Source organism: Larimichthys crocea, chromosome III (genome assembly GCF_000972845.2).
Source record: "Larimichthys crocea isolate SSNF chromosome III, L_crocea_2.0, whole genome shotgun sequence".
Lineage (NCBI taxonomy): Eukaryota > Metazoa > Chordata > Actinopteri > Sciaenidae > Larimichthys > Larimichthys crocea.
The window spans coordinates 5,941,781-5,962,355 of NC_040013.1; the positions used below are offsets into that span (position 1 = coordinate 5,941,781).

The 20,575-nt window shown below is 39.1% G+C and overlaps 1 long non-coding RNA gene across 2 annotated transcripts; it reads left to right on the plus strand.

Moving 5' to 3' along the window:
- The first annotated feature begins 8,413 nt into the window (after nt 1-8,413).
- On the plus strand, nt 8,414-11,503 carry LOC109137426 (uncharacterized). 2 transcript variants are annotated; one of them, XR_002041658.2, is made up of 4 exons: nt 8,414-8,757; nt 10,069-10,187; nt 10,610-10,681; nt 11,374-11,503. It is a non-coding gene; the product is annotated as an uncharacterized LOC109137426 (long non-coding RNA). The 2 variants fall into 2 exon arrangements; XR_003462320.1 differs by having other exon boundaries at nt 10,613-10,681.
- The last annotated feature ends 9,072 nt before the right edge of the window (nt 11,504-20,575 follow it).

A 20,575-nucleotide genomic window follows, 5' to 3' on the forward strand; every position in this document is an offset into this window, starting at 1 on the left:
GAGAAACATTTTGTCTGCCCTCACTTAGAAACAGTGTGAGAAAAGCTGTTGGACCTTGATTTAGACATTCAGTGATTACTGTTAAGTGGAACTAAGCAGCAGTGTGTGAATGCATTTATTTAATAGCCTGAGAACTGCAGCAGCGAACATTGAGATTAAGTAGATTCATTTTATCTGTCTACATTTATTTGTGGCTGAGTGTATTGATACTGGCTAACAGCAAAAAAAACAAACACTGTCTGCCAGCCAAACACATCCTTGCATCACCAGTACCTTGATCCTCAGCAAATACAAAGAAGAAGACATGATCTTACTTATATGACGCAACCTTACAGACTTTTCCAGACACTCCAACCCACAAGCAACGTCACTCAAAGTACATCCACACAATTACACACACACACACACACACACACACACAAACATGCATATGTCATGCTTTTAATTTTGATGGAGCAAGATTCAAAATTATATTATAAAATGTTATATAATAATGTTTCTTTTGTTCCGGCAAAAGAAACATTATTATTGATTCGTGTTTTGTTTTTGTTTGTTTGTTTTTTTAAATGTAACTGCACAAGAAGAGAAAAGAAGATTTTTTAAAATATATACGTTTCCTCTAAATGGCTATTTTAGAAAATTAATATTGCAAGAAATCAAAGCTTTGGACATAAAATATTGTTTTAACTTTTTAAAGTTTATACTGGTTTCTTTTCTCTTTGCTCTGGAGAATCCAGACATGTCAACATGTGTAGACATTTTTCTGCATTTAAACAAAGTAGCCTAATTCTAACCTACTTTCTCTCGCTTTCCAAAATCATCCTCCTATGCCACACACACACACACACACACACACACACACACACACACACACACACACACACACACACACACACACACACACACAGAGACATGCCGAGCCCCCCTCAGTTTTGACCTTTAAATACACTGTCAGGTTTTTTTTTATGTATCTTTGTTGAGACGCAAACAAAACCTGAAATTGCCTGTGGGCTCCTGCTCACAATCTCACGATCAATGCTTTTTGACATTTAGAGGGGGAAATGTGCGCATGCATGGATGTGTGTTTCACTGTGTGCACAAACCACCCACCAGATAGACAGGTGAGGTCAATTTTACTAAACTCCTGTTCTAAGCAGCATGTATTACCGTGCACATTTCAAAGCAGCCTTGTTGTCACTTTCCTATTCTGTACCACTGGTCTGTTTGAACAGTGCAATTTCAGGGAAGTCAAGATTCATTTTCAGTTTAATGTCTAAAAAAACAAGGTGGTGAAATCGGCTGTTAGGGAGGCTGGCTCCATTTTCCTCTAGGAGTGTCCTGAAATGTATGTTTTACCTGTAAAAAAATGCTCTTTTGTGCTTCACAATTACAGCAAACTCACTATAATGCACACATGTGAATGATATAAGTATAACTAGTGTATGATGCTGAAAAGCCATCTGATTACACAAAATAAAAACACTGTGCCAAATCGATACCCATCTGATCAAGCTATCCCAGCTAATGGAGGGCAAAGTAGCTCAAAGTATTGACAGTATGCGTACAGTAGCACTGAATCAATATCAGCCACTCAAACCACAGAAAGACATCAAATCGATAATAATTACAATTTTTAAAAAAAACATAGAATGAAGCAGAATAAACTGTGCTGTCAAACTCATACAAAGGAGGGTAATTCTTGGCTCAGAAACATTTTAACTCATGACCTATTGGATAATTGAATAGGCCTCCTGAATCGTCAATATAGTGCAAAGCACTTCAGAGGCAACTCTGTTAATACGGGTGCTCTGCACTCACACACTCATGCACAGGAGTGCACAATTTGACATGGCAATTCTCTGGATCTGTGGATAAAGCCAGAGCATGAACTGTTTTGTCAAAACACACACACACACACACACACACACACACACATTTTTCCTCTATCTTTAGTCTTTGTGATCCCTGATTTGTGTGCACGCTGACAACCTGTTGCCTCATTTCCTTGAGCGCCCCGACCGAAACGTTCACACTTGCGACTAATTATATACCAGCGTGATTGAGTGTCTGTCCAACTGCAGCATGGTAAACGCCACTTCAATCAGCAGTCAACAACATCATCGCCCCTGTCACTGTGGATTTAGGACAGAGGCTTGTGACAGCCCAAACTGTCAGCCCAATGAAGGACACGGTGAGGATGAAGACGCCCTCCAGATGTGGGTATTTGTATCTCATGCTTCTGTTGATTTTGACACGGATATATGACTACAGAGAAGGTGCAGTCAGGATAAAAAGTTGGGTATGTTCTCTGTGCTCACGATAAATTTGAAGTGTGTTAAATGACTGATATCGTGTCTGTATTCAGGGAATTTAAAATGAAAATGTACAACAGGACCAAAGATCTAAGATTGTGTTGGTTTACAGCACAAATCAGTCCACTCTGTCTTGAAAACAGTCCTCTACTTGCCTCAGGCTGTCCTCAGAGTCTTTTCTGGTTGACCACTTAAAGGTCACGATTTGCTCTGGGGCTGAGTTCACAGATTAGGTGGAGGTCAAAGTACAGGGTCCATCTGACCTGGTTCTTAGTCACATTGCATTGCATCCCATGCTGCTGTCCCATGTCTTGTAGCCTTGTAGACTCCATAAAAATGTCAATGCTTTGGAACCATCAGGATTCATCAGTATTTTGACTGATCCTGTTTTCAAAAGTATTACTTCTCATATATTTGGATTAAATACAGTAATCCTTGAATTTCCCTCAGCATTAAATAAAATATCTGTAATGGTATTAAATTATTTTTGCTTAACAAAGAGGAAATAACTCTGTTCTATCATTTAGAAACTAAAACTGTCAGCATACTAATTCACACACATAAATCTACTCCATTGTAATGCATGTGAGACTGTGCTGTGTGAGACCATTTTACATGGCCATTTAAATGAATATGTGATCATATAAAGGAAACCAAAGATCAGTGCACATTTTGCAGAAGTTGGTGTGTATCTGTGCTTATGGAGGAAACTATAATGAGGAAGTGAGCTGCTATACTGACACAAATCTGTATCCATTACATGGCATAGCACTAGCATCACATGGTAACAACCAACCATACAGAAACGTACATGTTGACGTTGTGTATCAAAATCAGAATCACCTTTATCATATGTTATTGATGACGGAACTTGAAATCTAAGTCTATGAATATATAGAGCATATAAAGCAACAATGAACAGCCACAATGGCTATATAAAAGTTGAGCTGCTTGTAGAAACAGGAAGGATGAAGAGTGCAAAGTGCACTTTCGGCTTTAGCTCTAGATAAAGAGGCGGCTAATCTGGGAAAACTTCACAAGGGACCTTTTATGATTGATGATCTTTGCTGACTACACTATTATCAATACAAACCATGGCCAGGGCTACAAAATAGAGTTATAATTATATATATATATATATATATATATATATATATTATATATATATATATATATATATATATCTATCTATATATATATATACATAATGTTTTTCCTTAAGCCCTAAAAACATCCTCTGACATTTCCCCTGATCATACCAGTGGTGAGATGTTGACTCACTGAGTCGCAAAATTTAATTTGGATGGACTTATTGGATTGGTGTGTCTCTCTAATCAGATGGATGAAAGGTTGATGTGACAGTGACAAGGGAAAGCTGTCTTAAAAAGACAAATTCTCCAAATTGAGCCTTGCCAGACTATAATAAGTGAAGCAGAAAGGAAAAAGAAAAAGTAGAGTTATTGGATTGTGATAATAGTGTGTTGTAAGGAACTAAACTATTTAACAAATGACATTGTGTTAAGACTGCCCTTAATTTTCAAAAAGTAGACAAGCTAAGTATGAACAGCAGCAGATCTCAGCCACAATTATCCCAAGATTTAATCTGTTTACAATGTGAAACATCAGCTAATACTGTTAAAAATGCACAAAGCTCAAACTGACTCCACACAACATCAAACACAACAATTGGCTTCAAGGTATTAGTGACACAAAGGAGCATATTGCAACAAACGTTGTCTGTCTAGACAGGGAATCACCAAAACACAGTGACACCCCAAAACCGGTCAGCTGAGAGACAATTATGTCCTAAAGCCACAATGTCTCATAACAATGGGATCAAAACAGCATTAATACCCATGTTCAAAAACAACTCCTCAACCCTTGCATCCCTTTCTAATATCCTTTTCCACGATTCACCCCAAAAACACATCCCAAATAATCAGCTTAAGAGATAAGACTGGGGCTTTTTATTTAAGTGCACTATAAAGGACTGCAGTGACTCGTGTTCCTTTGAAGAAAATTACTACAGTAATAACTACAGTTGGTTATAAGAGTAAGAAAAATTAAATAAAATTAAATGTTGATGTCAGATTTTTAATATCAGCTCCATTGTCTGCAACTCAGCCTTTTTAGATTGTACTTGAGCGCTTTCATTGCTTTTGCATGAGTCAGCCAGAACTTAGTCATATGAACAATAGCCTCTACATTTCATTAATTCAAGCACTGGGATTGTGATCCATCCGAGTCTATTTCCTTTTGTTTGGAGCTTGAATAGTATTTTATTAATCCCTCTCACGGTTCCACTTGTATCTGTCGTTGACTCTGATTGGATCAATGGGGTTGATTAAATTCAGGACAGTCAATACCTGTAACTAATGCTAATTTAGATGTAAATGATAGCAGCCAAATAAAACACGCACTGTCAAGGTCATGTGAGGACAAAGGGTTTTTCAAATGAAATCAGGGCAGTGGTTGACTAACAGGAAAACAACAGCACAAGCAATGCAAGTGGTACGTAAGATGTATTGGTGTACTATATTTAATTTGGTGTACTATATTTATTTACATTAACTTTACTGGGGTAATAAAATAAAATATTCCCTGTATTCCTCTGCAGTTTAACACATATTTTCTATTGCAAAATTACAGGTTATGGTCATGGACATTTAGACACCAGCCAAAAGAGAACCTATTTGTAGCTGACATTATTACACGACCTTGCTCTTTTTTTTTTTCTGCTGTCATATTGGCAAGTGTCAAATTTTCACATAAAAGTCAAATCTCACACTGAGCTGATGAAAAGACAACTAATGTAGAAGCACAGGCGGTTCTTCCCACAGAGAAATATTTAAAAAAAAAATAAATAAAAATAAATGCAAGGATGCTTCAGACCGGAAATTGAAGAAATACCCACATATGCTGACCAGCATAGGTAACATTAAAATCACCTCACCTCCCCTAGAGAAATAAATGCAGCCTGAATGGGGTTTTAGTGGGACCCTGGTGCATAATAAATATCTAATGTGCTCTTTCTCACCAGTTTCCTCTTCACTGATGACCAGAAGCATCTTCTGAGCTCAGGGTTGCATAAATGTTGCATGAGAACTTCATTTACAGTAAAAAAAAAACACTAATCAGCTTTTGTCTCACAAATCAAGCCTTAAATATTAAATGATAAGGAGATGTGGATCTCTTTTAATTCCTTCCAACATTTAGCCATCCTAAAATAATACACGTGTCAAAGTAATTGAAATACTAATGATGATCGCTTCTACAACAGCGGTCACCTACCACCCACTTATACACACAGTAATTGCCCAGCTGATGCTTTAGACGGATAGTTGCTGGTTCCACTGGGACCTCTGTGGTCACTTTAATGGATTAGCTGGCAAGACAATAACTAACAGGAACCATATTGCATTTGAAATCAGCTAATACGTTCTGTTTGACAACAGTGGCACCGGCTAATTCTGTCCTGAGGTAACTTGATTGTGTGTGTGTGTGTGTCTGCATGTGTGTGAACGAGCAAAGCATCCAGCCACCAGCAGTGCAACCCTTTTTGACCTTAAAACACAAGTTTAATCCCCTAGGAGAAGACTCAAGTGTTCTGATACGTCCTCCGCAGGCAGACACATAACAGCTCACTGGTCATGAGATGCACTCCCTATGGTGTGGGAATAAACCCTCTTGAGCAGACGGAGGAGTGCTAAAGAGGGTGTGTGTGTGTGTGTGTGTGTGTCTAAAGTGTGTTTGTGCAATTGTGCCCTTCCGTTGCTCGCTCAATCACCTGCATAGATTTGATCGCATATCGTTTCTGCGTGTGTGTGTGTGTGTGTTTCACACGGGAGCTCAGAGGACAGCCGTTAACAATGATATCACTTCAGCCTCTATAAATCTCTTTCTACCTCCCAGTGGGCGAGGAGTAGTGGGAGGGAAGAGAAGAAAACAAGAGTGTCAGGAATGAAAGAGAAGTGTGTTTGCGCCTGGTGGGTGATGAGTGTGTGAGGGAAAGAAAGGGAGGGATGAAGGGGGAAAAAAAAGAGATGACAAGAAAGAAGTGCTGCTGTTGGTATGGTGCAAGCATGTAAATCAAGGTTGAGAAGAACAAAAGAAAGACTTTATTAAAGGACAGAGATCAAAAGAGACTCAGACTTCCTGTGTGTTTCTATCTTTGTTACTGTCTTTCTTCCTTTGAGGCTGTCTTTACAAGAAAAAATATGACTGTAATTTTATGCTCACCTAACAAGGTCCTCAAGAAACTGTGTCAAATTATCTGTCAGAGCCAAAATGGATGACATGTAATGTTGACTTACTGCTGCAAACCGTAGTTTCAGTGTCAGAGTAATGACTTTCACATTGTAAGCTACTGATCGCACACTGAATCCAACCAAATGTAAATGTCGTTTATGAAAGGAAGACGCATGTTAAGTAGATATAAGTAACACATGTATCAGTGTTCCTCAGGGCAACCATGATCACAATCTTTGTCGAACCTTGAAGCTATGCAAGTCAATATTGTAAATATGAGCAATGGATTTGTATCTTGAAAGGGCTCATTGGAGAATTACTGCCCGACTTCCTGTCAGCTCAAAAGAGTGTTTTAGCATCTTTTAGCTCATTGTTTTGAATTAACAAAACAATTAGCCTTCTACTTCCACCATTGTGGTATCATCTTACTGTTCTCATCAAACTTGATTCGAAATAAAGCAGACAGCTAAAAAAAAAAGTTATGATAAATCAACTGTATGCTAGTTGGTCACCACCAAACAACAAAAGCATACTTCCACACTTGCACTTGCTATTTTGAGCACATAAGCGTGTTCACGCTGTCAGTTATGTTAAAATACAGTGTACTGCTCATGGTGCACTCATAATGGTCAAAGTTGAGTGTAGAAGGCTGAACAATTCTTGTTCCTCAGTGGTCGCCATTTTGGCTATGCAGCAAAAGTGGAGGGAATTTGCGACTTTTGCGATTTAAAAGTTGAAAATGTTGCGACTATCACAAGTGCACATGGCCATACTTAAACTGAGAAAATTGTACCCTACCAAAATTAGCACAATACGCAAGGAAGTACCTAGTGCACACAGTGTACTACATAGAAGTGTATGGAAATATCCAAATTGAGATGTAGCAAAAGTTGGTGAACACAGTAGAGTACCAAGGATCGATCAGATGCACAGAGAGAAGATGCTCTCTTAGTTAATATCTTATATTATATATACACATACATATATATATATACAGTATATTATATCTACCATTTCAACTAACCAAAAGCAATTATTACCACTTTAACTAGCTAGTTTTTGTGCCTAAATCCTATCAAAGCTTAAACAAACATATGAATCATTTTCTGTAACAGTTATAACTGCATCGCAGTCAGAAAACACATTATAAACACAACATATTTTGTTGTTTGTTTTGGAGAACTGGGAATTGCTTTGTTTTATTCTGTTGAAAAAAGTCCGCTTTCCTCCTCGTGTCTTCTGTTTTCTGTAGGACTGGGCATCTTTCCTGTTCTGGACAGGTGAATTGGCAAAGCTCTAACAACTGAGCAGGTGGCACAGCCCTGACAGTGCAGATGTGACAGTGTAGAGATGTATGAATGTAAAGTCCTTGGTCATCCCGTCCTTTCATCTTTGTCATCAGGAGAACAGCGCATGAAGCTCCCCAGGAAATGGAAATATTAATTTCATTGGACATACCACATCAATCCTCCACTCTCTTTCTACATTCTCTCCCACTTTCTCTCCTCTGTACCTTCTCTCTCTTCTCGCTCACCGTCTTTCATGTACAGATCAGAGAAGCCTGCCACTTATCACAGGAGTCTAGAGAGCCTTTCTTATAAAAGCTGGTGTTACATGCCTGATTTAACAGGGCACACACACAACGACCCGTCCGTCTCTGTCCCTGTCTCTGTCCCTGTCTCTGTCTCGTCTGACTTTCTTCATCACGTTCCTGTTTGTAGGACACACTTTCTACACACAGAAGTAATGTCGCTCGCTCACACACACACACACACACACGCGCGCACGCACACACACATAGGCTTGCCTCAGCTCTTATTCTCTCACAATGGGATTAGTGGTGTGATTCCTCCACTCCTTTTAAGTGGGCACACAACCAATCCACTTACGATAGACTCCACTGAATACTGAAAAGAGTGGAGAGGAGGGAAGGAGAAAGGAAGGGATGGGGGAAAAAGAGGAGGGAGGAGGAGGAAAGGAGAACAGAAGATGAAAGGACATGTGGACGGGAAAGGAACGGAGTGAGGAAGATGAAAAGAGGAGATGGAGTTCAGAGGAAACGGATCACGGAAAATGAATCCTGTTTGTGTGTTTTTTAAAAACACGTTTGACAGGATGGACGGAAGGAGGGAGGACAGCAAGAACAAGCAAAGAAAAAGAAGAAAAAAGAGAACTGGCAGCAAATTTATTGCTAGAGGTGAGGCAATCACTGATAACTCTAACAAGCACACACACACACACACACACACTCAAGAGTGGACCTGTTGCCAGGGTGACAAGAGGCAGCAAAGGCCCCGCCCTCCCCCGCCGTGTTTCACACAGTGATGTCATCGGTTGCCGCCGGCACCGGGTGGGCCCTTGGCCAATGGGACAAAGGCACCAGAGGGGCGCAGCCTGTCCTTGTCTGTTTTTTTTTTCTTTCTTTTTACCCTCTCTCTCTCTTTTTCTTTCATCAGGTGCTCTCCTAGCCCGCCCTCTCGTTTTCTAACCCTCTTTCTTTTTGACTTATTCAGCTCGGCCAGCGGGCGGCTGCAGAAGTTGAAGCTTTAGGTCTTTCACCGGTGATGAAGAATGAAGCTGATTAGACCGGCTGGGAGAATATTTCACGGCAGGAGAGGTCACAGTGACTGTTGAAATCCAGTAAAAGGAAGGCCATAGATACAAGTTTGTTTGTGTCTGTGGTACACTTCCCATCAGAGCATTTTTAATTTAAGCAAGAGTGTTTTGCCATGCTATTAGCTCTGCGAGGCTGTTACATAACTGACTACATAACTACATAATTAAGTTCATTCTTTGGGAACAGTATCTGTGATGCAGCTGTCATTTCAGAGCTAACACTGGATTGCCATCATTCAAAACTGCATCTCTGACTAACCACCATCCCTTTCCTCCCCAAATTAGGAGATAGAAATGCTGCACATCACATTTGAAACAGTGTTTTCTTTGACTACTAAACTACGAAACTCACAGACAGTCTAAGATTTTCTTCTCTCTCCTCCTCTGCAGTGATGGATGCCTTTCCCACTACACTCTCGACTCGAGGAGAGCTCCTCGCTATCTGCTGTCAGAGTCTGGAAACCTCACGTGTCACGAGACATTTCCCTTTCACACGCTGATCCTGCTCAAAGAAATAAAAAAACAGCTTATTTCTGCAGCTAGTGTACTGCACAAGGCTGTGTGACTTTTATTATTCTCAAAGTTTTAATGGCTATTGTACTTTTTATTTTGAAAAGCTGTTTATCATGTAAATGAACATGTATAAAAACCTCATTACCAAAAGTGCATCTTCCATTTTCTGTTATCTTTGAAGGGTTCTTCCAATGTTGACATGCTCCCGCTTCTCTATTGTCTATGTTTGTGTACTTGGCTTAACCTTGTTTTACTCTGAGTCTTATGACAGTTTGTCCCCACTTCATACCCTCTGACTTTATTTGTGCATTCCCACCAATGTAATCTCATTTCATTGTGATGAGGCTCTTGCCTGTGCCATTATCTCGCACTCCTGCAGAGCCTTTTGTCAGGAGGGACGACTACATCCAGAGTGTTGTGGTGCTTTGTTGTCCCAAAGCTTGAGCCTACAAGGACTCTTCACACCAGATAAGAACATCCACTGTGTGCGTGTACCAGGTTAGTGAATGGAGCCATCGGTGCGAAACTGATTGCTAATTATTGCATTGGACATTGGTGGCATGTGGGGAGGGGATGAGATAATAGGAGGAGAGGACAGCAGAGAAGACTGTCAAAGGCCTGTACCTGACACACACACTGAAAACATTTTCAAACCAGAATCCCCTGTTCATACACTCTAGGGCACATGCAATATGAAGTAATTTCCTTTGTGTGTTTGTGGTGGTAAAAGATACTGCTCAAAGACAAACAGATGTGATATGACAGAGTGGTTTGACCTCTAACAAAGACAAAAACTTCAACTTACACACCAACAACATCACTCTCTTGTGCAAATGTGCCAAGTTGTGTTGTGTTACATGACAAACAGTTGGTTGTTGACCCCTTTGACAGTCCCTAGTAACACTTTCCCCGTTGCTAAGAAGCGACAGGAAGCAGGTACGCCAATGGGAGACCCCGTCAGGACCCTCTTCCTGTTTGGAAGTTAACAAAAGGTGAGGTGAAGTTGAGTTAATTCTCAGTGCTTGTTTTCCTGATACCCATCCTAGCCATAACAATTAGTGTGGGAAATCTCAAAGCTGACAGTAAGGTCAACGTGAAGGTACATCCTGTGAGGAAATAAATACCGTTATCAAATAGCCCATTTTGGCCTGTTGGTATTGTTTTTTAGCCTTGAATTGCTGCTGAAAAGGTTGAAAGGATTAAATGGCTTTAAATCAGTGCAAGGTGTTCTCTTTACATAAGCAGCCATGTCGTGGAGGTAAGATGATGGCAGGGATAAGTTATAATAATTCAGGATGTTAAAGGGACAGAAGCAGCAATGTGGCAGGTAAACTGCAAAGGCTGCAAGGAAAACAAGGTCCAGAGTCATGTGGAGGCTGTTTGCCTCCTCCCTTCCCAGCGTTGTTGCTGTCGTTTTTCCCTCTCCATGTGTTTCTATCTTGTCTGTCTGTGTGTATGTGTGTGTGTCGCTGGGCATGGCCTCAATTGCCCTCTCACCTGCCAAATCACCTCACCACCTGTTCCTTATTCACTAATCAACCACTGCAGTATAGAAGACCGGCTCTTTCTCACAGGTTGTTTGGTTTCCATAGTGGTAACAAGAGCCACGGCCAACTCTGTTCCTTTGTAACTTAGCTCTTTTGTGATTTTTGACTAACCTGATTTTTGTCTGTTTCTCTGTAAGACCCCATCTGCCGTCTTCCTTTCACGTCAGCTCTGCACTCTTGGACTCCTGCCACCACCAGCCATGCACCACCCCAGACACCCTTTTCCCTGGATCACCTACTCGCCAGCACATTGTCCCTGCTGTTTACAATAAATTGTCTTGAACTGATTCAATCACTTGGGTGTATTTGCATACCGAGTCCATAATCATTCAGCTTTACATTTGGTCTTTTTGTGTTTCCAGTTCTGGCCCATGTAGCAATGTCTAGAGGCCTTTGAATTCACAGTTGACTCAACTTACATACACTTAAAAACATGGGCTACAATGACTGACTCTCTGTACACAGAGACTCTATCTTTTAAAGGAAAATTGAGCACATTCTTCCTCTCTTGGGAATAAAAAGCATGATTCATAATCAATAAAACGCCATTGCTCAATTCCCCACACTCCTGCTGCATTACCTGGTCTGGTATGGCCAGTAGCTTAATGTGGCTAATGTTTGCAACCTTAAGGCACTTTCATAAATATTGCTGTATTACGCACCTTACTGGAACATTACATCATCACTGGCTTCATGAGTCATCTCTACTTGGCCTATTTTACTCTGTGTTTTAGAACAAAAAAACATTTGATAAATATTCATAAAATATGTATTTTATTAAATTAAATGTATCATGAAAAATGTATGTATTCATTTATTTATCAAATTAAAAGGCTGAATGAGTAAAGCCTTGCTAACAGACTGACAAGCATTCGTACTTGGTGAATTATAGACATGTTTGTTGCATAAAAAGTGAATAAAATATTGCGCATGGTGAAGAAAAACAGCATTTTTCAGAGCTTGAAATCAGTTAGCTGCGCTGTAATCAGAGGCGGATGAAATTATCCATTTAACCTCATGTTCCCTGTGTTCTGAAGGCAAGGGAGACCAATATGATTATGTAATTTATTCCTCAATAACCTCTTTAGAAGATGAATCTATACAGTGAGAAAACTGTAATCAAGACATGAATATGTAGAATGTGACATTTGCTGGAAAAAGTCAGTGTTTGACAATATTCACAAACCCTTGCACATTGATCACGCTTGGCTGATAAAATCAGACTCTGAAATTACATGAGGATCACATTACTGAACGTCTCACTGGAATATTACAGCAAGTTACATTTTTTGTCAAGTTTGCTCGACTGTTAATGAGATTCGAAAATTTTACAATAATAATAAATGAATAATAAAAAATATATAAAATAAAAAAACTGATTAAAATTCTGTCAAGAAGGTCGAATAAACAGACTTGCATTAACTCTCAATATTGGTAGAGGAAATGACTGACACGCTGCAGACAGGATGCAGCCTGTCATAATGAGGAGAGGTCGATCAGTGAATGAACAGGAAACAGGTAAAACTGCACGTGCTGCATATGTATAAGAACTGAAAAAACTATGAATGAACGATTTAGAAATATTTACATCTTTACATTTACGAAGCTTTTTTCGTACACAGAATGCAGGTCAAAGTGCTGCAGCAAAAACACCAAAAACTCACACAAGGAAGAGGGAAAACTTGAGTTACTATTTATAAAATAGCATTGACACAGTCTCTTTGGTAAAAAATAAAATAGACAGCTGCAGGTTACAGGCTATTTTTTTAAAAAGACATGTTTTGAGTTGTTTAAAACTGTCCATTGTGTCAGTAAGTCTAATATTAAAAGGCAGAGTGTTCCATCACTAAAATTTCTCTGGCAATGTTTGGAACAGTTAATAAGACTGAAAGGCTGTTGTGGATTTTAGGATTCAGTTCTCTCAACCTTCAGATTCTTGGTTCGTTTTTGAGTCTGAAATATTTTAGCTTAACATGCTGGTTCAGTGGCGGCCTTACCTTCACTAAATTTTGTGCACTATAGCAAAGTTTTATCAATGAGTTAAATGGGCTGTGAATGGGCTGTGTTCTTTCTGATTTATCTTAGCAACAGCTAGGAATCCTCTTTTTTTTCTTCAATCATATGATCTGTGTATCTAATTCCAACTCACAGACAAAAATGAAACATGAAACGAAACAGTACAGACGTTTGTTTCACAAAGTTAAGACGAACACATGTTTCTTTGACATTGATCAAAGTCTGCAGACATGAAAACAACATCATATGACAGTGATAGTGATAAATGCTGTGCCAGTATCTGAACCGCATCAGATCAACTACACCGGAGATAGCATGACTCATCAGGAAATTGGGGAAAGGAAAAAAATGATAACATCAAGGAGTGAAACAAAATATTAAAAAGTATGTCTGCTTTTTTTTTTTTGCAAAGGTAAAAACATGTAGCAGTGTTTGTTTGGACTTGAAAATGACCTACCAGTGAGGTAAACTATCACTGAAAAGTGTGAAACATTTCACATGATGTTCTGAGAACAGTTTGAGTTCAACGTCCGATCTCAATTTAACAAACAAAATACATCATTATCATATTCATAGGTGACGCTGTAACATAACAGATTACTTTTAATTGATGGTAATGTTGTAACCTAATTAACTACTTTCCAAAGTAACTATAAGTAAGTAAGTAAAGTAACTATACCAACACTGATGATCAGAGAATGCATGCACACAAAGTCTATCCTACAGTACTGTAACTGTAAGTCACAGATCAAACAAGTGAGACAACATGTCACACTGAGAATGTTCTAATTTAGCCAGATAGTGATTTTTAAAAATTTGCACGATAGCGCACCCACACACACACACACACACACACACACACACATACACACACACACACACACACACACTGATTTCTGTGTTCTTGTAATTAAGTGCCCATTTAGTTCTCTATTAATGACTGGAACAACTACATGTCCAATCAAGTGATTTGGTCCACTATTCATTTTTGGTTTCTATAGCAACAGACCTATTGAACCTCTCAACGCTTGATTAACAGTGAGCACGATACATAATGTACTCCATTATGACAAACTCCATCCATTGTTAATCAAGAGGAAAATGAACAAGCCACATAATTAATAAACACAAAGAAACAATATACTCAATCCTCTGCATCTTTTTTTCTCTCTGAGTTTCATTCAAATCAGTTCAGTTCTGTTCAGTTCGCTAGTACAGGATCCCAGTTGTCTTACACATTTGTGAAATAAAGACTAGATAAGCCTTTATCTTAGCTGTTGTTCGTAATCAAAAAAGTACTAGCCGGACAATCATGAAAGAAACCGGGCTACTAAACCATATGAGCAGGTGTCTGATGACTGTCTGACTGATTGTGTGAATCTTTGACTCAAGTAACTTGCAAGTTAGTGAGAAAAACTATAGGGATGCTTGCTGCTATGACTACTAAAGAAAGTGGAGAAATCAAATCACAGTGTTGAAATGTAATTGTGGTAAACTCTGTGTCCTACAAATTACATTATATAATACTGAATAGTTTTGCAAAAATATGTTTTCACTACCTGGCTCGTACTCAGTGTTATTAAAAGCTCCTTTTCTGTGGAGGTGGAGTGGAGTAGTTTGGACTTTGACCAGGGTTTGCATCTGGACTCCCATGTGTGCACAAATACTAATAAAGTATGTTGTGGCTATTGCTTCTATTCGCTTTTGACTTTTTCCGATGTTTACTTATGACTAGTCATCTTTCCTAACCATAACCAAGTTTTGTGAGTGCAAAGCAAGTGTACTTAATCATATTTAGTAGCTATTAGCCGATATTGTATTGCAATAGGGGATACTGTAAGGAAAACAAATCAAATAAATGCTTCGAGCACAGATTTGCCTATTGTCAAACATAATTCAAGTTTCATTACAATGATAAACTAACAATTTTTTTTTTTAGATAAAGGATTGCTATACACCAAAGGCTGCTATACTAACTAAAGTAATTTCAGAAATAACAGAAATTCACTTTGACAGCGAGTTGTCAGACTACAGAGAGTGATCAGAAATATGTGTGATGTTCAAATCATGCACGCAGGGATATGATAAGTAGCTATTAGTTATTAGCAATGTGAATAATGAGACAACTGTTTCTGTAATTGTACTCAATGTCAGACAAAAAAACATTGCCAAGAAGAATAATCATTGCAAAATAAACAATATAACTTCCAAAATAGATCCATAAAATGTACTACAGAGTGTCGAGAAGTGGGCAAAGTACTACTAAAAATGGTCCGACTAGACGGGCTGAGTGATGAGTGCAGTCTGGAGAATTTAGAAAGACTTAATCAGTAGAGCGTTCCTTATCTCTCCACACTCACTCTCTGTTTCAGTCCTAACTGGCCAAGCAGCATCATTACCAAAGAAACTAAGGCATTCAGCTCCGTCTATTTTGAGATGGCTAAGCCTAGCCTAGTTTTTCTTTGTGAATTGAGCAGTTTTTAGCCCAAAGCAATTAGGCAAACTCACCAGCCCTGTCAGCAAATGCACTGAATGCAATCGAGCATTGAGAAATGAACCACTGGTTCCATCCCATCTCCATTCAACACATCTTTTTCTTTTTGCTTTTTTTTCCCCTCTTCTGATGAAATGACAGAAAGAGTGATTAACTGCTGAAATCCGCTCGTTGGCCCCCTCACAAACACACACACACACACACACACATACAGTGACACACATGAAAACTCAAATTCATCATTTATGTTTCATGTGAGGCGCGCTGAATAGTGCCGTTTGGAGAGACCAATTTCCATGACAACAGGTCTGAGGATTAGGGTGAAAAACTGTCATTCCAGAGCAATTGTCAGAGCACCTTGATTCAGAAGAGCACTTAAGAGTGAAAGGAAGGAGCAGAAGACGGGGGTGGAAATGGAGGAATTTGGGTCGGTTGGAAGGATCAAGGGAGAAACGGAGGAACGGGTAATGATCCTGCTGAAGATCACTTTACCTCCACATCCTTACTCATTGTAAGTCACTCTGGATGAGAGGTTAACACCTAAAATGTAAATGTATAGCAGTAAAACGTGAGACAGAGATGAAAAGAAGAGGTGGCAGTGCAGAGGAAGATGAAGAAGGGAAAGGAACTCATTAAAGAAGCATCCAAAACTGTCCAACAATCCCACTGACAGCTGAAGCTTTCCCTCTTTGCAAGGTGGCTCAAGGTGCCAAGACACTTGATGATGTTTGATTGTTTTCTGCCTGTTTACTCCTGGTATCAACGTACGTCTTTGGTGGTGATCCAATCACAAATGGACAATTATAATGCAGCCAAGAAGACATTTTGAGATCTGATTGCTCAGACCACATTCAGAGGTTCTGGGCCACATTCATTCAGCCAATGTCATTGTATTCAAGTGCAACACAAGAAGAAGTCACAACAGTAATTTCCTTTTGGGCTGAAGAGTCAGTACAAAGGACACTGGATGATTCTTATTGCAACTAGAAATCGTAAATGGTGTCCATGTTTATTTGCATACAGAGCGGAGCAGTGAGATCTATCACTCGAGAAGCACATGGAGTCGCATTCTAATGTCCACATGAGATTGGACAACCCAGGACGCATGTTAAACAGGGCCTTTGGTTTACTTGTGTTTGGATTCTTTATGGTTTCAAGTTAATTTAATTATACATTTAAAATATAGATCATTTCTTTTGTTCTGCTTGTCTTGTGTTTCAACAACTGCTGCAAAACGAGATTCCACTGTTGTGACAGTTAAATAACAATGAAGGGACAGTGATGTGAAATAAAGTTGAAAAAGACACTTTTAATTATTGACTTATTGAATTAATGATTTTAATTAACTTATTCCTGTGTATTAAAATGTGTGTTGATTTATGATGAAGGTAACGGACATTTATGGACATAGACGCAACTAAAATTAGAGTTCACGATGTGTTTTCTCTTCTTAATTTTAAATTAATTTGTATTCATTTTATGGCTTTTGATAAACCTTCAATTACAATTAAATTACATTGAAGATCAGGATTTTAAGTGTCCACATCACACTCATGAAAGTGCATATATTGACGATTGACTTCTACACAACCTGTATTTCAAAACATCTGAAACTGAAATTTAAGCTGAGAGAAGCTTTTCTCAGCAGATGAATGTCAAAACAGTGTCAAACTCATTCAGCACGGTGAAGCTTAAACATCCAAGTAAAGTAGCTAGAAGCAAAACACATTTCTGAGTAGAGCAGGACTTCAAAAGTTAGTTTGATAAGATCATCACTCCTGCAATAATTCAACGATGAAGCGATGATTGAACTTTTAGCATTCATCCACTATTACTTATAGTTGAAAAGTGACTGAGGCTGGTTGATGATATTCTGCCTCAAAACATAACATGACCATGAAGAATTCTCAGCTGCAGAAGTAATTTTAGGGATGCTACATGAAGCTGGAGGAGACTGGAGCTGGTTAAAGGAACACCTTGACGTTTTGAATTCTAGTTTCTTTTGCTTCACCTAATCTTTCTATGACAGAAGGATTGCCTCCCACAAATTTCATTTTCACTTTTCAAAGCTTCGCCAGAATGAAAAATCATCTTGTGTGTTGCATGTGGTTTCACTATGGCAGCTTGTCGGTCTTTCACTTTTCTAAAGTTTATGACTAGCTTTATATATTTTGAAACCTCTGAGCAAAAAAGGGTTTATGTATTAATTTGATTATTTCATATTCATGGGATCCTGATCCATATGATACACTGCTGTTGGGAAGGGATTTTTTTCATTACACACACATTTTCAACCCGCCCGCAAAAAGTAACAAGACAAGGCGCTTGTCATTCAACACACTCTCTTCTATGATGATCGGCTTAGAACAGTGTTTCCTCGGGTGGATGCAGCCTCCCTCCAATTACCGTAGTTGTTCCTGAGCTGAAGTTAGCAGCCGTTTATGTTCATCTCAAAACATCTGCTGTTTTTTCAGGGATCTAATTAATAAATTATTTTTATTCTGCTGCAAAGCTGTGCTAACTACATCTGTCTGTAACTTTAACATCGGGTTAAAATATAAGAAATTGAAGGGAATTGAAAATCTTCCAGCAATTGAACACATTTTGCACTGACATTTTACAATACATGTTGAACATTGTATCAATTCATTGGCCTGGAGGAGAAAACTAAATTGCACATTGGAGACAATGTTACCATTCATTAGTGTGCACATGACATGAATTTTTAAATTATGATCAACAGAAAACAATTCATGAATACGTTAACAAGCATCCCCACCACCCTCTGCGAAATATTACTGTTGATCCATGTATACACACACACGCATACAACACAACACACACAACAGTGAGCTGTTATTATACAGCCCTGAGGAAGACAGTGAGGACGGAAACACATAGGGAAAGCGGTGACATCGTTACCATGATGTACTCAGCTCCACTGTCATCACGTCACCTCATACACACAGGACACTGTGTTAAGAATGACCAGACAATGGCTGTCTGATCACATTGTATAACATTGTCATATCATATAACATATGCACCAACAACTGACCTCAGGTACAAAATGTCAGGACTTTAACTGGATCATCTTCATGAGCCACAGGCTTTATATCACATGCTGAAAGTTGTCTCGACTGTCTCTGCAGGCCATTTATTAACCTGCATAAACCCATGTGCTGAAAATGACCTACTGTGTCAATGGAATTAATTTAAAGAAAAATCAATTCATGGAGTTTTCTGTCATTTAAAAAAAAGTAAAAACAAATACACAGCCTTCAGGTCATTAATATGTCAGGCCACTACAGCTGTTACAATCTATAGTCTGTGCTGTCGCTTGTTCCTGCTCCCAACGTGGAATAGAGAGTCATGGGAACAAAGAGCAACAATAGAGTAGATTGTTGTTGAGTCACATGACACATCGGCAGATCCGATGGGAACGTGTGGTGCTGTAACTGTTACAGTACAGAGCTATACTCTCTATACTGTCCCTCAGCAGAGATAAGCAGGAAGTGCTTCCTGACATCTTAACATCACACATGTGGCAAGAGGACACAAAGGAGACCAATGTCTACTTTTGTCTACATCTACATAAAAGTCTGCCGTGTTTGGGCACATCGGGCCCAGCTCACTGTACGTGCTGAAATTTCTAAGCTAATATTGTGTTTTTGTACTGACTTGAATCATACAGCATGTGATCTGAGAAAGAGGTAGATCAAGATCAAGTCAACTAAACATCTTGAGGGGACTAATAGATAGATCTTAAACGCATCTAAAACCTTAAAAGGCCTTATTTTGGTCTTGCATCTTGATAATTACAAATACTCACAAGGTGCAGTGTTCTCCATGTATCTGTATGGGTTCTCTCTGGCACTTCGCCTTACTCCCACAGTCCAAAGACTTGCACTAATAGGTTAGTTTGTATGTGTCAGCCCTGAACTGCTGAACTGGTGACTTGTTCAGGGTGTACCCCACCTCTCGCCCAGTCATCAGTTGCGATGGGCCCAAGCCCTCCCGTCACTCTGAGGGTAAATTATGGAAAGTTAAGGAAAATGGATGGATGGACGGAACATTACTATTAAAATAGCTTGTTTTGTTTTGTTTTTTTACCACCAATTTTAAAGCATTGTCAATGTTGATGCAACTCAAATAACAGCAATGTCTGCATGGGATCTTCAGCTTGCAGTAAATGCAGTAAGCTTAAAAGGTACCACATCACTAGTCTGATTACATAATGGTTATATTACGTTATAAGGAATCAATGAGATCCTGAGACATACAAGACCTGATCATATTAACATCATAACTCTTTAAGCATTAGCCCTCCAGATATTGATGTTCAGTCTGTGATGAGTCATCCATGTTTACAAGGAGGTTTTTCTCCAGAGAACATCACTCCTGTCCATGTGATACATTAGAAACACTAACTTATTGATGAAGCTGCAGTCACAGGATCATCAGGAGCTTCTGTTGTTTGGTTGTTTTATCGTCCATTTTGTCACGCAAACTGACGCAAAGCCCCTTAGAATGAGCTCACAGTTAAGGTTAGGTACCAGCTGAGTTACTGGAAACAGATCTTCTGAGGATGTTTTGGTGATGTGGTGCAGACTGGAAGGGAGTCTGCCTGTTGGCAAGTATCAGTTACATGTGCATGTCAAATTCTGAGTAAACATGAGGGAGTGGCATCAACCTTCAAATTGGCAAAAAAAAAAAAAAAAAGAAGTATTTTCTTGGCTGCAGCTCAGCCAAAACCCTTCATCCATCATCGCATTAGAGAAGGAAGTGTCCCATTTCAAAAACAAATTAGATTGCCAATTGATATGTAA